The following is a 12,273-nucleotide window of genomic DNA, read 5'->3' as shown; positions in this document are numbered from 1 at the left end:
GGCCAAAGGTAATAACAATGGCAATGATGAAAGTACCAAACAAACTTATGAGGATGTGGTGGAATTTGATAGGCCAACTATAGCATACTATATTGGAACTGCACATGCCATTTGACTTAAAGTGTGGATGTAGGAGTTGAACTACAAGGAAAAGCTGAATGAAGTCGAAACTTTCAGTCATGGTAAAATTAGTTATGGATGGAAAGTTGCATGTCCAAATGTGAATTTAGATTTATTTTATAAATTCAAGGGGAGAAAAGAGACCGTAGGTATTAAAAAATGAAGTATACCAGTATATATATGAAAGGTGGAGTCAATCTTGTCAAATATATATAGATGGGTCCAGAAAAAGAAAAATAGGCAAAATATGGATGGCATATTGTATACCAAAATTAGGAATTAGTATATCTAAAAAAAATCTGCTTTTGCAGTAGTAATGACAGCTGAACTCGTAGCACTAATGCTAACCTTAAATTGGATCTGGGATGTATACCCAGCAGCAGTGGTCATTTTTCAGATTCAGTCTCAGGCCTTATGGTGACATAATAACAGAGTTAGTACAGCTGGGGATACAAGTAGCAGTACCTTGGATCCCAGCACGTCGGGATAACGGAATGAAATGGCAGACAGAGCAGCTAAAAACCCTGTAAGAAATGGAAGGGTTGACATAGAAATATTGTTGAGTGAACAGGAATTCAAATGCCTAATATAGAAAAATTTAAAAAGAGGAATGATAAAAAATTTGGATTAATGAAAAAAGATGAAAATATATATATAAATGTTGTGCCCTAGAGTTGAGGATAATGACACACTTCAGGGCCTGGATAGGACTAATGAAGTGCTTTTGTTTAGGCACCTCAGTGGCCATGGTGGCATAAACAAAAATCTTTTTTGAATAAAAAAAAAAGACACAAGGATGGACAATGTGCACTCTGTAAGGTGGAAGAAACAACTGATCCCCCTTTATGTGTATGCAAGGGCTTTGCTAAAGTAAGGGGAAAGTTTTCTGAGGCATTCAAATGTCTTGAATTATGTTATTTAGTAAAAGTATCAGGAAAATGGGGTAGCATAACAAAGTCGATGTTACATTACTAGAAGGACACGGTGGAGTGAAAGAATATAAACCATTAAATATTTAGGAATGATAGTTGGTGGCAGCTATAAATGTTCACTCAAGTCTGTTTCACTATTAAAAATAACAAAAGAAAAGACAGAAAGAAAGGGGCTGCAGGGAGAGAGTCTGCAGTCACTCTCTTGGAGATAGAAGAGGTAGGAAGTGGTCCAGAGAGGCTGCAAGGCATCTGAGGGAGTAAACCTTGGCTGTCAGCTACAGTGGGCTGGAATCCTGAAAAGAAGGAAGGCCTGGATTCCCCTACCAGCCACCAAGAAAGATAGAGTGAAGCACCCTGAAGTCAGGGAAGACCTGCTGTAAGGTCATTGGACTATAGTTTGGTTGAACTCTGTTACCCTAGAAGGGGCGGACTAAGGTGTGATGTGGCAGACAGGGCTGGCCTTACCATGAGGCAAACTCAGGTGGCTGCCTCAGGTGCCAGACTGTGGGGGGGGGGGCACCACTAGGACCCAGAGTGTGAAAAATTGTGTCTGCCGCTGGTGCATATGTATTCTCTCTGCTCTAGATGCACAGAGATGGTGGAGTGCTGTGCTGGAGGAAGGGGAGCACAAGAGACAAAACAGGCAGGCAGGAGAAAAGGTGAGAGGGAATAACAGAAAGCAGCAGGAGCTGCAGGGAGAGAGAGGTTTCAGAGTAACAGCTGTGTTAGTCTGTATTCGCAAAAAGAAAAGGCGTACTTGTGGCACCTTAGAGACTAACCAATTTATTTGAGCATAAGCTTTCGTGAGCTACAGCTCACTTCATCGGATGCATACTGTGGAAAATACAGAAGATGTTTTTATACACACAAACCATGAAAAAATGTGTGATTATCACTACAAAAGGTTTTCTCTCTCCCCACACTCTCCTGCTAGTAATAGCTTATGTAAAGTGATCACTCTCTTTACAATGTGTATGATAATCAAGGTGGGCCATTTCCAGCACAAAGTGATCACTTTACATAAGCTATTACCAGCAGGAGAGTGGGGTGGGGGGAGAGAAAACCTTTTGTAGTGATAATCACCCATTTTTTCATGGTTTGTGTGTATAAAAACATCTTCTGTATTTTCCACAGTATGCATCCGATGAAGTAAGCTGTAGCTCACGAAAGCTTATGCTCAAATAAATTGGTTAGTCTCTAAGGTGCCACAAGTACTCCTTTTCTTTTTAGGGAGAGAGAGGACAAGGAGCCTCTTATCTAACTCTCTAGCACCCCCAGGAGCCTGGACTGATTAACACCAGCTTCTCAGGGAACTTCCTGTTTCCTGCTGCTTCCCTGAACCCACTTGAGGAGAACAGGCAGTCAACTGAAGTAGTAGGAACCAGTTAGGCCCTTAAGACGTTGATATCTTCCCTCACTCAGGCCCTGCTACCAGCCTGCTTATTTGTCCCCTTCAACTGGAGTGTTGAGAGCCACTAGAGCTGGCACAGAACAGCAGTCATGAGTGAAAGAAGAAAACGCCCCTCTGGGGCAGCATTCAGAAAAAGAAAGAAAGCAAAGGAAGCTTTTCTATCTAAGCAGGAAGGAGCTCTCTTGAGATACATAGACGCAAATGTTCACGGTGAGCCTTCCGGCCCCAGTGAGGATGTGAGTGGTGAGGAGATGCCTGATCTTCCAGTTAGTCAGAGTGCAGGTGACCGGGCAGCTACTGCAGCATCCATATCTCCATCTCAAATGGATGTAACCCTGCACATTCCTGCAGAAAAGTGTAGATCAGAGAAGAGTGTGGTGGAGGCGCAAGAAACAGCTGCTGCTGAGTTTAGTTCCTTAAGTCTAGGTGATCCAGAACTGTGGACCCACTTGAGCAGTAGCCTGAGGGACTTCCTTGTACTGAATGGGCCACAGCAAGTGAAAAACTTCATGTTCCCCAAAGACAATGAAAATAGAAGTTTCCATCCAACACATTACTGGCGTGAAATCCCCAATGGTGACAAAGTGGAGAGGGCATGGCTTATGTACTCAAAAACCCAAAATGCTGCATACTGTTTTTGTTGCAAACTCTTCCAGTCTAATGTTCCAGGCACACTGAATGCATCCGATGAAGTGAGCTGTAGCTCACGAAAGCTTATGCTCAAATAAATTTGTTAGTCTCTAAGGTGCCACAAGTACTCCTTTTCTTTTTGCAAATACAGACTAACACGGCTGCTACTCTGAAACCTTCCTTAAAATTGTGGAGCTGATGGCTGAGTTTGATGCTGTACTCCAGGAGCATCTAAGAAGAGTCACACCCAAGAAATGTACCCACACCACTACCTTGGAAAAACAATTGAAAATGAGATCATACAGTTACTGGCAACAAAAGTCAAACAGAAGATTGTGGCAGATCTGAAGTCTGTTATTCTGGATTGCACACCTGACATCAGCCATACGGAACAAATTACTTTAATGGTGCGTTTTGTAAGCACAAGAGAACCTAGTGAAAATGTCCCTGCAATGGTGACTGTCAGAGAGCATTTTCTAGAATTTATTGACATTGATGATACTACAGGACCTGGTATGACAAATGTGTTTCTTATAAAGCTGGAAGATATGGGAATTGCGATAGCTGACACAAGAGGTCAGGGCTATGATAATGGTGCCAACATGAGAGGAAAGAACAGAGGAGTGCAGTCATGGATCCGAGAGTTAAACCCTCAGCTTTTTTTGTCCCATGCATTCATGTTCTCATTCTTTGAACTTGGTGGTTAGTGATGCAGCATCAGCTTCTAATGAGGCTGCTGAATTTTTTAATGTAATTCAAAGCATCTATGTATTTTTCTCTGCATCAACTCATCAATGGCAAATTTTGGAGCAACATCTGGGAACATCCTCTCTGACAACGAAACCACTGAGTGCCACACAACGGGAAAGTCAAGTGGAGGTGGTAAAGCCTATCAGACACCAAATTAGGAAAATAGATGGTGCCATAGTTGCCATTATGGAGGATAATGCTATGACAGGAACTGTCCGTGGGAGAACAGTGGCAGAGGGAAATGGAATCACCAGAAACATACATAACTTCAAATTTCTGTGTGGCTTAGTGTTGTGGCATGACATACTGTTTGAAATAAATGTTATAAGCAAGAGACTCTAAGGTGTTGACCTTGATATATGTGGAGCAATGGAACAACTGGGCAAAGCAAAGTCATACCTACATCTTACCGGTCAGATGAGGGATTGCAAAACATTCTGAAAATTGCACAGAAGTTGGCAGAGGAACTTCACACTGAAGCTATTTTCCCACCCATTCAAGAATACAAGAGTCACCAAAAAAGAAGACATTTTGATTACGAGGCACGGGATAATCCCATAAGAAACCCCAAACAACAATTCAAAGTTGAATTCTTTAACCAGGTGCTAGATTGTGCAATACAGTCAGTAGAAGAATGTTTCATGCTGCTCAAGGAACACAGCAGTATATTTGGGATGTTGTATGATATTCCAAAACTCCTCACTATACCTGAAGAAGACCTACACCAGCAATGCAGGGCACTAGAGACAGTGTTGACACACGATGACATGCGCGATATTGATGTGAGTGATTTAGGTGATGAACTGAAAGCCCTTTCAAGATACATTTCAGCAGGATCCACTCCAAAGGCTGTTCTGGAATATATGTGCACAAACAAGATGACCACCCTGTTTCCAAATATTTTTGTTGCTCTGCGCATACTTCTAACACTTCCTGTAACAGTTGCCAGTGGAGAACGCAGCTTCTCCAAGCTGAAGTTAATAAAAACACATCTACGCTCCACAATGACACAGGAGAGGGTGGTCGGCCTTGCAACCATCTCAATAGAGCATGAGCTGGCCCAGACTGTGGACCTTGCAGTTCAAATCTTTGCAACCAAGAAGGCATAGAAAGCACCAGTCTGATTATTCAAACAGATAAAAATGCCAGTGTTTACTATACAGACAAGAAATGTTACGTTTGCTGTTCAGTCGCTTAAAAGTTAAGTGTTACTAGAAATTTTTGAGCAAGGCATTTGAAGTTGTTAGTTCTCCTTTATTGGTGTAGGTAGCAGAGCAGAACCATGAGAGGAGTAGAACAGGAAGAAGGCAGAATTGAGACCTTTCAAAGTTTTGGCCCAAGCGAGAGGGCATGGGGGCGTCATTTGAGCTCCCCACCTCAGGTGCCAAAATGTTGTGGGCCGGCCCTGGTGGCAGAAGGCCAAGTTGTGGGAAGAGATACCACTGCAGCAACTTAGTGGCTGTTGGCACTGGGGCACCATGCAGGAGGCTGCTGCAATGCCATGCCTAGTCATGAGGAAGAGCTCCTACAGTGAGTGAACCACTTCACAGGGGGCGAGCTGGGGTACGTGGAAGATGTATACATTTAGATGGGTAGGCCTTTAACATCACACAGCAGGCCTACAGGGAGGAATACAGTTGGTTTAGTTTTTCTGAAGGGAGACTTAGCTTTCATAAGTTTGGGAAATGCTGTCTCAGGTCATGAGCACAATTGAGGGAGGGTGAGGGGGAGACAGCATGAATCAACTGAAGAAAACACCAGCTTTAATATTTATAAGTTAATAATGGTCTTTATGGAACAGCCTTGAGTGCTGGCAAAGATGCTATGAATAATGTATAAAAAGATCAAGTAAGGAAGGTGCTTCTTTCACATTTTCCTTTTACACTATTCCAGCATTGTGGGTCCCTCCAATAGATATTTTAATTACGGTTTGCTTTGCACATAAGCATAAACCATGCTGCACTCATTAATAGTCAAGGGCATTCACCTCACATTTATGTGTTTTAACAGCCTCTTTATTCTCCTTTGGGACCTGGAAAGCCAATATTTCAGCTTAACGATGAAGGTGGACTGAACTGAAGGTTGGCTTTCCAGGTCCCAAAAGAAAATAAGGAGTGATTTCTGAAATACATGTATGAAGAGAATGTGCTTTGAGGAGCAAACAGTGGCAGATTAGCGACTGGGAAGCCCCTGCGCCCCAACCCTGCTCCCGGGCAGGAATGCTAGGTGGGCAGGGGAAGTCCCCATGCCCTGATCCCATATCCCGTGCAGGTAGGAGGGGCTCTCACTTGCTCTGGCCCAGGGCCCCCAAAAAATTGTAATCCGCCTCTGGGAGCACAGCTTCTCCACTTCAATATAAAGCTGTAAATGCATAAAGCAAAACTGGGATTTTTAGTGTCATGCAATGTCCTAGTTATACTTTATACAGTTGTTCTGGTGTCCTATTTATACTACTTTGCTTTTTACTATGCAATTTATGCAGTGTCTTGCTTCTCTGCTTGCTACGGTATCTCTCTATGGTCCCACAATAGCATATGCCTATTTATGACACTGCTAAGGTACAGAAAGAAGAGATGCATTTCATGATTATGGGGCTGATCCAGCATCATCAAATCTAATGGGAGTTTTCAGTGAGAATAGGATCAAGCCATTGGTGCTGGAACTAGGATGCTGGGGGTGCTGCCTCACCCCTTGGCTTGATGTGGTTTCCATTATATACAGGGTTTACAGTTTGTTTCAATGGCTTTCAGCACCCTCACTAAAAAAATTGTTCCAGCACCCCTGGATCAAGCCATGCAACAATATCTCACTTTTACTGGCACACCACATGTTGTTCAATTACAGGCAAAAACACTTCTCTGTTTACTTACTGTTTTCCCTTTCCTGCCTTTTTTCCCTTAGGCTCCTAACTCTTAAACCCTTATCTTCATAAACACAACAGCCCAAATTATTCTCTGGTGTAATATCACTGAGCCTGATTCTCTGGCCTGCTCTGGCTCCTCCTCTGTATGTTTAGACTGGTGCATGGAGCTCAGAAACTAGCTAGATCTTGCCAGCTAAAAATTTCCCTGGGATTATGGGGGGCCCAGAATTCTGGCAGATCTGTGTCCCAGCTTGACTTAACCCCTCCCGTGTAAAGGCATCTTTGCATGTGCCCTGGCACCTATCCATATACCAGTGAGTCACTTCATTTTCTTTTTGAATCAGATATGCCATATGTGTCCTGCCTGCAGCAGGAAGGATTCAGTAGAGAAATCATTTACTCCATTTGTAAGTAATTGTTTAATTGAATTAAATCCTTGTATAAGTATAACTGGGTTCATAGAAGAATTAGAGAAGTTCATGGGGGATTGATCCATCAATGGCTATTAGCCAGGATGGGCAGGGACACAACCCCTTGCTCTGGGGACCCCTAAACCATGGACTGCTAGAAGCAGGGACTGGATGACAGGGGATGGTTCACTGGATAAATTGCCCTGTTCTGTTCACTCCCTCTGACACAGGCCACTGTTTGAAGTCAGGATACTTGGCTAGATGGACCATTGGTCTGGTCCCATATGGCCATTCTTGTGTCCTTGAGGGTAGTGGGAGAGAGGCTATGAGGAAGTTTTGGGGCTGGTTCCCACTCACCGCCCTGACAGCACCTGCTGCCCAGGCACCTCTGCACACACAGCCTCAGGGAGGGCAGAAGCAAGGGCCAGAGAGCAGAATGGCTGCATGCAGTGCTGCTCCTCTGCTGCGGGGAACTCTGGGATACATCTGGAGGACTTCTGGGACCCAAGTCAAGCCAGAGCTGCTTGCACATAGGAAAGTAATAGGGATCGGAACCTAGGTCCCAGCTTAACATGGACTCGGACCCTTTAGTCCTGCAGGGTTCTGGGACCCTCGGTCTGAGCCCTAGGTTTGCACAATTGGGTGAATGCAAGGGAGGTTTGTTTTGAGACTTACATTGCTGTGTAGACATACCCTAAGCCTCCTGAATCTGAGGCCAGGCACTGCCCCTGGCTGGGATATCTAGGTACATCCTTGGGGTGCAGAACCTCTGTCTAGCACTCCCTTCTTAGAGCTGAGATCCCCATGGTCCAAGTGTCTAGGCCCCGTGATTAGTGCTTACCCCTCAGATTTAAGCTTAGGCACACCCTCCCCCAGAACTCCATCCACATCTGCATGCTGTGACAGCCTATATTCTTATGGTCAGCCTATACTCTTATGGTCACCACTTTTACAAGACTAGGATAAATTTTGGACAAAGTGTGCCTTGTGAAGTATCATTTGAAGACTCACAATCTTCTGAACATTATTGTCCTGGTAAAATATTTGTAGCAACATTATATGAGACAGGAAAGTAATAAGTTTCTACTGTATAACATTGCTGTAACACATTCCAGAGCTAGAAAGGCAGGCCCAAACTAGCTCTTCAGTGATAAAGACACACTAGCACCCTGTCAAGGTTCCTTCCCCACTCTGAACTCTAGGGTACAGATGTGGGGACCTGCATGAAAACCTCCTAAGCTTACTTTTGCCAGCTTAGGTTAAAACTTCCCCAAGGTACAAATTAATTTTATCCTTTGTCCTTGGAATATCCACTGCCACCACCAAACTCTAACTGGGTTTACTGGGAAACGTAGTTTGGACACGTCTTTCCCCCCAAAATCCTCCGAAACCCTTGCACCCCACTTCCTGGGAAAGGTTTGGTAAAAATCCTCACCAATTTGCATAGGTGACCACAGACCCAAACCCTTGGATCTGAGAACAATGAAAAAGCATTCAGTTTTCTTACAAGAAGACTTTTAATAGAAATAGAAGTAAATAGAGGTAAAGGAATCACCTCTGTAAAATCAGGATGGTAGATACCTTACAGGGTAATTAGATTCAAAACATAGAGAATCCCTCTAGGCAAAACCTTAAGTTACAAAAAAGACACACAGACAGAAACAGTCATTCTATTCAGCACAATTCTTTTCTCAGCCATTTAAAGAAATCATAATCTAACACATACCTAGCTAGATTACTTACTAAAAGTTCTAAGATTCCATTCCTGGTCTATCCCCGGCAAAAGCAGCATATAGACAGACACAGACCCTTTGTTTCTCTCCCTCCTCCCAGCTTTTGAAAGTATCTTGTCTCCTCACTGGTCATTTTGGTCAGGTGCCAGCGAGGTTACCTTTAGCTTCTTAACCCTTTACAGGTGAGAGGATTTTTCCTCTGGCCAGGAGGGATTTTAAAGGGGTTTACCCTTCCCTTTATATTTATGACACACCCCCAACCAGGTATCAGCATAATCAACTGGACAATCACCTAGTTAAATGTCTATTCCTTAGCAGGAAGGAAGATGTGAATAAGAAATTTACATTGCATCACAGGAGTGTTTCAAACCTCATGTCCACAAGAGACTACACTCTAGCTTGGGTTAATCTTGGAAGAAGGGAGAGGGATATAAAAATGATAGACAGTGACCTCCAACTCATCTCTCATCCTCCTGTCTCTCTGCTCATGGCATCAACCACTCTCAGAGAACTGAACTAAGAGGGGAGTGGTCCCAGGCTGAAAGGAGATGCAGCCTGTGAAATTTACTGCAACGTACAGTGAGCAAAACCTTTGCTTTTAAATTCACTTAGCTTGTTAAATTAGGTACTTGCTTGAATATTACTCTTATTTTCTTTTGTAACCAATCCTGACTTTTATACATCACTGATAATCTCTTAAAATCTACCTTTCTGTAGTTAATAAACTTATCTTATTGTTTTATCCTAACCAGTGTGTTTGGATTAGAGTGTGGGGAAACTCCATTTGGGATAACAAGGCTGGCGCATTACCATTTTCCTTTGATGAAATAATGGACTTTCTGTGGGCTTGCATTGTTCAGCAGTGTGCTGGACAGTACAAGATGCACATTTCTGGGGGGGACAAGTGGGACTAGGAATTTGCAGGTGTTGCCCTGTATGTAATTCATGAATGACTGGCCAGAGCGCTCATGTAACTTAGCTGGGAGTGACTTTACATGCTGAAGGCTGTGTGAGCAGGCTAGGAGTGGATGTTCTGACAGCAAAGAAGTTTAAAAGGGACCCCAGGCTAAAGAATTAAGAGGACACAGCTGTTCAACAGTCCAGATTATACCCAGGGGAATGTCACACCTACCTATTGCTTTAGCAGAGTCACCATATTTCCAAGAGTCTCAGATGGAAAAAAGGATGAAAAATGTAATAATGAAGAAAACCAAACAGGTGCGAACGTAGCCAATGACTTCATTTTTCACATTTTCTTTAATAAGCTGGTGATATTCAAAATTTAAATGTGATCCTGTTCTTTTTATCTTTACGTATACATAATTCCACTAAGCACAATGGCAGCTTTGTGTGCACAGGGACATTGTATGCTCTCAGGCATACAATGAAGCATGAGATCAATACTACAGACTCCAACGTGGCATACTGAGATATTCTATAAAATTTTTCATACAGCTCTGCCAGCGTACCAATCATGATTGTCCAGTCCTGAGCCTAAGTGTATCAATTACATTGAATTGTGAGGTCATTTTATCATGTAGAAAGACTTCCTCTATGAGGTACAGTGAAACCAAGAAAATCACTTTGTTTGTGACTAAGCTAGATTTGAATATACTGTAGATGTCCACCTGTGAAAGTTGTCACTACATTGACAAGTAAGAATTACATAGACTTTCTTTTGAAATTTGCTTTTCCTCCAAATAATTTCTTCTGTTTGCGTTTTGCTGCTGCTGTTCTGACAGGAAAGATGCTTGTCTATTTTGAAGTGGAATATAATCAAACAATGCATCTGTTTTCCTTGTTCATTTTTGTGCTGTATAGGATGTCCACAAAATGGTTAAAGTGTGACCGTTGATGCTGAGAAGTTCGGCAAAAGTGTTATGCTCTTAATGTACTACTCCTGAGGGATTTTGGCATCAAAAAATTAAAAATTCTGCACACAATATTTTAAAATTCTGCAAAATTCTGCAAGTTTTATTTGTCAATAAATAAATGTGTAGGCTCCAGCGTGGCAGTGGGGAGCACAGGCCACTGACTGCGTGGAGGTGGAAGATCACCCTGCAGCCCCCTCCCCACCGAGACATAGACTCGGCAGTGAGACTGCACCTGACCTTGACACAGCGCAAGGGCCGGCCTGCCCCAGAAACACCCCGGGGCCCTGCCCCTCCATGCCAGGTGTAACAAGCAGGCAAGAGGGACAGTCTCTCATACGTATGCCCACCCTGCCCTGGTCCCCAAATCCAGGTGTGGGGCAGGCAGACTCAGCCTGCTAGGATCCAAGTGTGGAGAGGCTTAGTGTGGGGGGATCCAAGTGTGGGTGAGAGGGTTTTGTGTGGGTTAATCTGGGTGCGGGCAGCTCAGTGGGAGGAGAGGGGCCTGGATGCACAGGGGCTTGTTGGGGGGTTCTGGGTGCAGGGGTAATGGGACTCTGCAGGGGAGTCCAGGTGAAGGTTGTTGGGGCTCAGCAGCGGTGGAGGGATCTGGCTGTGGGGGACTCTTTGAGGGAGGGTCTGGATGCTAGGGGAGTGGGGCTTGGTGGGAGTCTGGGTGCAGCTGGCTGAGTCTCAATGGGGTGGGGGGTCTGGGAGCAGGGGGGCTCACTGGGGTGTCCAGGTGCAGGGGGTGGAGCTCAGCAGGGTGAGGCTCAGTGGAGGGTGGTCTAGGTGCACGTGCGAGGGGCTTGGTGGGGATCTGAATGCAGACGGTGTGGGGCTTGGTCTGGGGGGTTCCAGGTGTGATCAGGATGCAGGGGTTCCAGATGCAGGGGGTGAAGCTTGGTTGGGTGGGGGTTCTAGATGGGGGGGTGAGGCTCAGTGGGGGAGTGTGAGTATGGGGGGGGTCGAGATGCATGGGAGTTAGGCAGATGAGGGAGCAGTTCCTCTTACAGTGACCCCTCCCCCTGTGGCTGAGGAGCAATGGGAGCAGGAGATGGGAATGGGGGATGCGAAGCTTCGTGCAGCCAGGGGAGATTTCTAGGGGTGGGTCTAACCCAGCCCCAGATGTTCCTTACAGGGGAAGAGGAGCTGAGCCCAGCTCAGGATAGGAGCTACTGGCTGGGACATCCCCTGTCCCGCACCCTCCTCCCTGCAGTGATTTACCTCTCAGCTGGCTGCTCTGGATGCCTGAACCGACATGCCAGCGCTACTTGGGAGGGATGCATGACCACTCTTGAGGCTTCTCTTTTCTTCCCCATCAGAAAGTCATTTTTTGTCTGTGAGGAAAAAAAAAAAAGGGTCAGATTCTCATTTGCATTCAGGCTCTCAGACTTCCAGAACAATGCCAAGTAGTCTCAAACTGGGAGTACATTTACACTAAATTTAAGTCCACGTTACATTGTTAGTATAATCTAAATTGGCCTTAGTTTAAGTGAGAATCCACCTGAATGGAGTATTTTAGTTTTTCCATTTACGTATGCAAGTCAAAC

This window comes from Natator depressus, chromosome 1 (assembly GCF_965152275.1).
Source record: "Natator depressus isolate rNatDep1 chromosome 1, rNatDep2.hap1, whole genome shotgun sequence".
Taxonomy (NCBI): Eukaryota; Metazoa; Chordata; order Testudines; family Cheloniidae; genus Natator; species Natator depressus.
Note: the sequence above shows the minus strand (reverse complement) of the source record.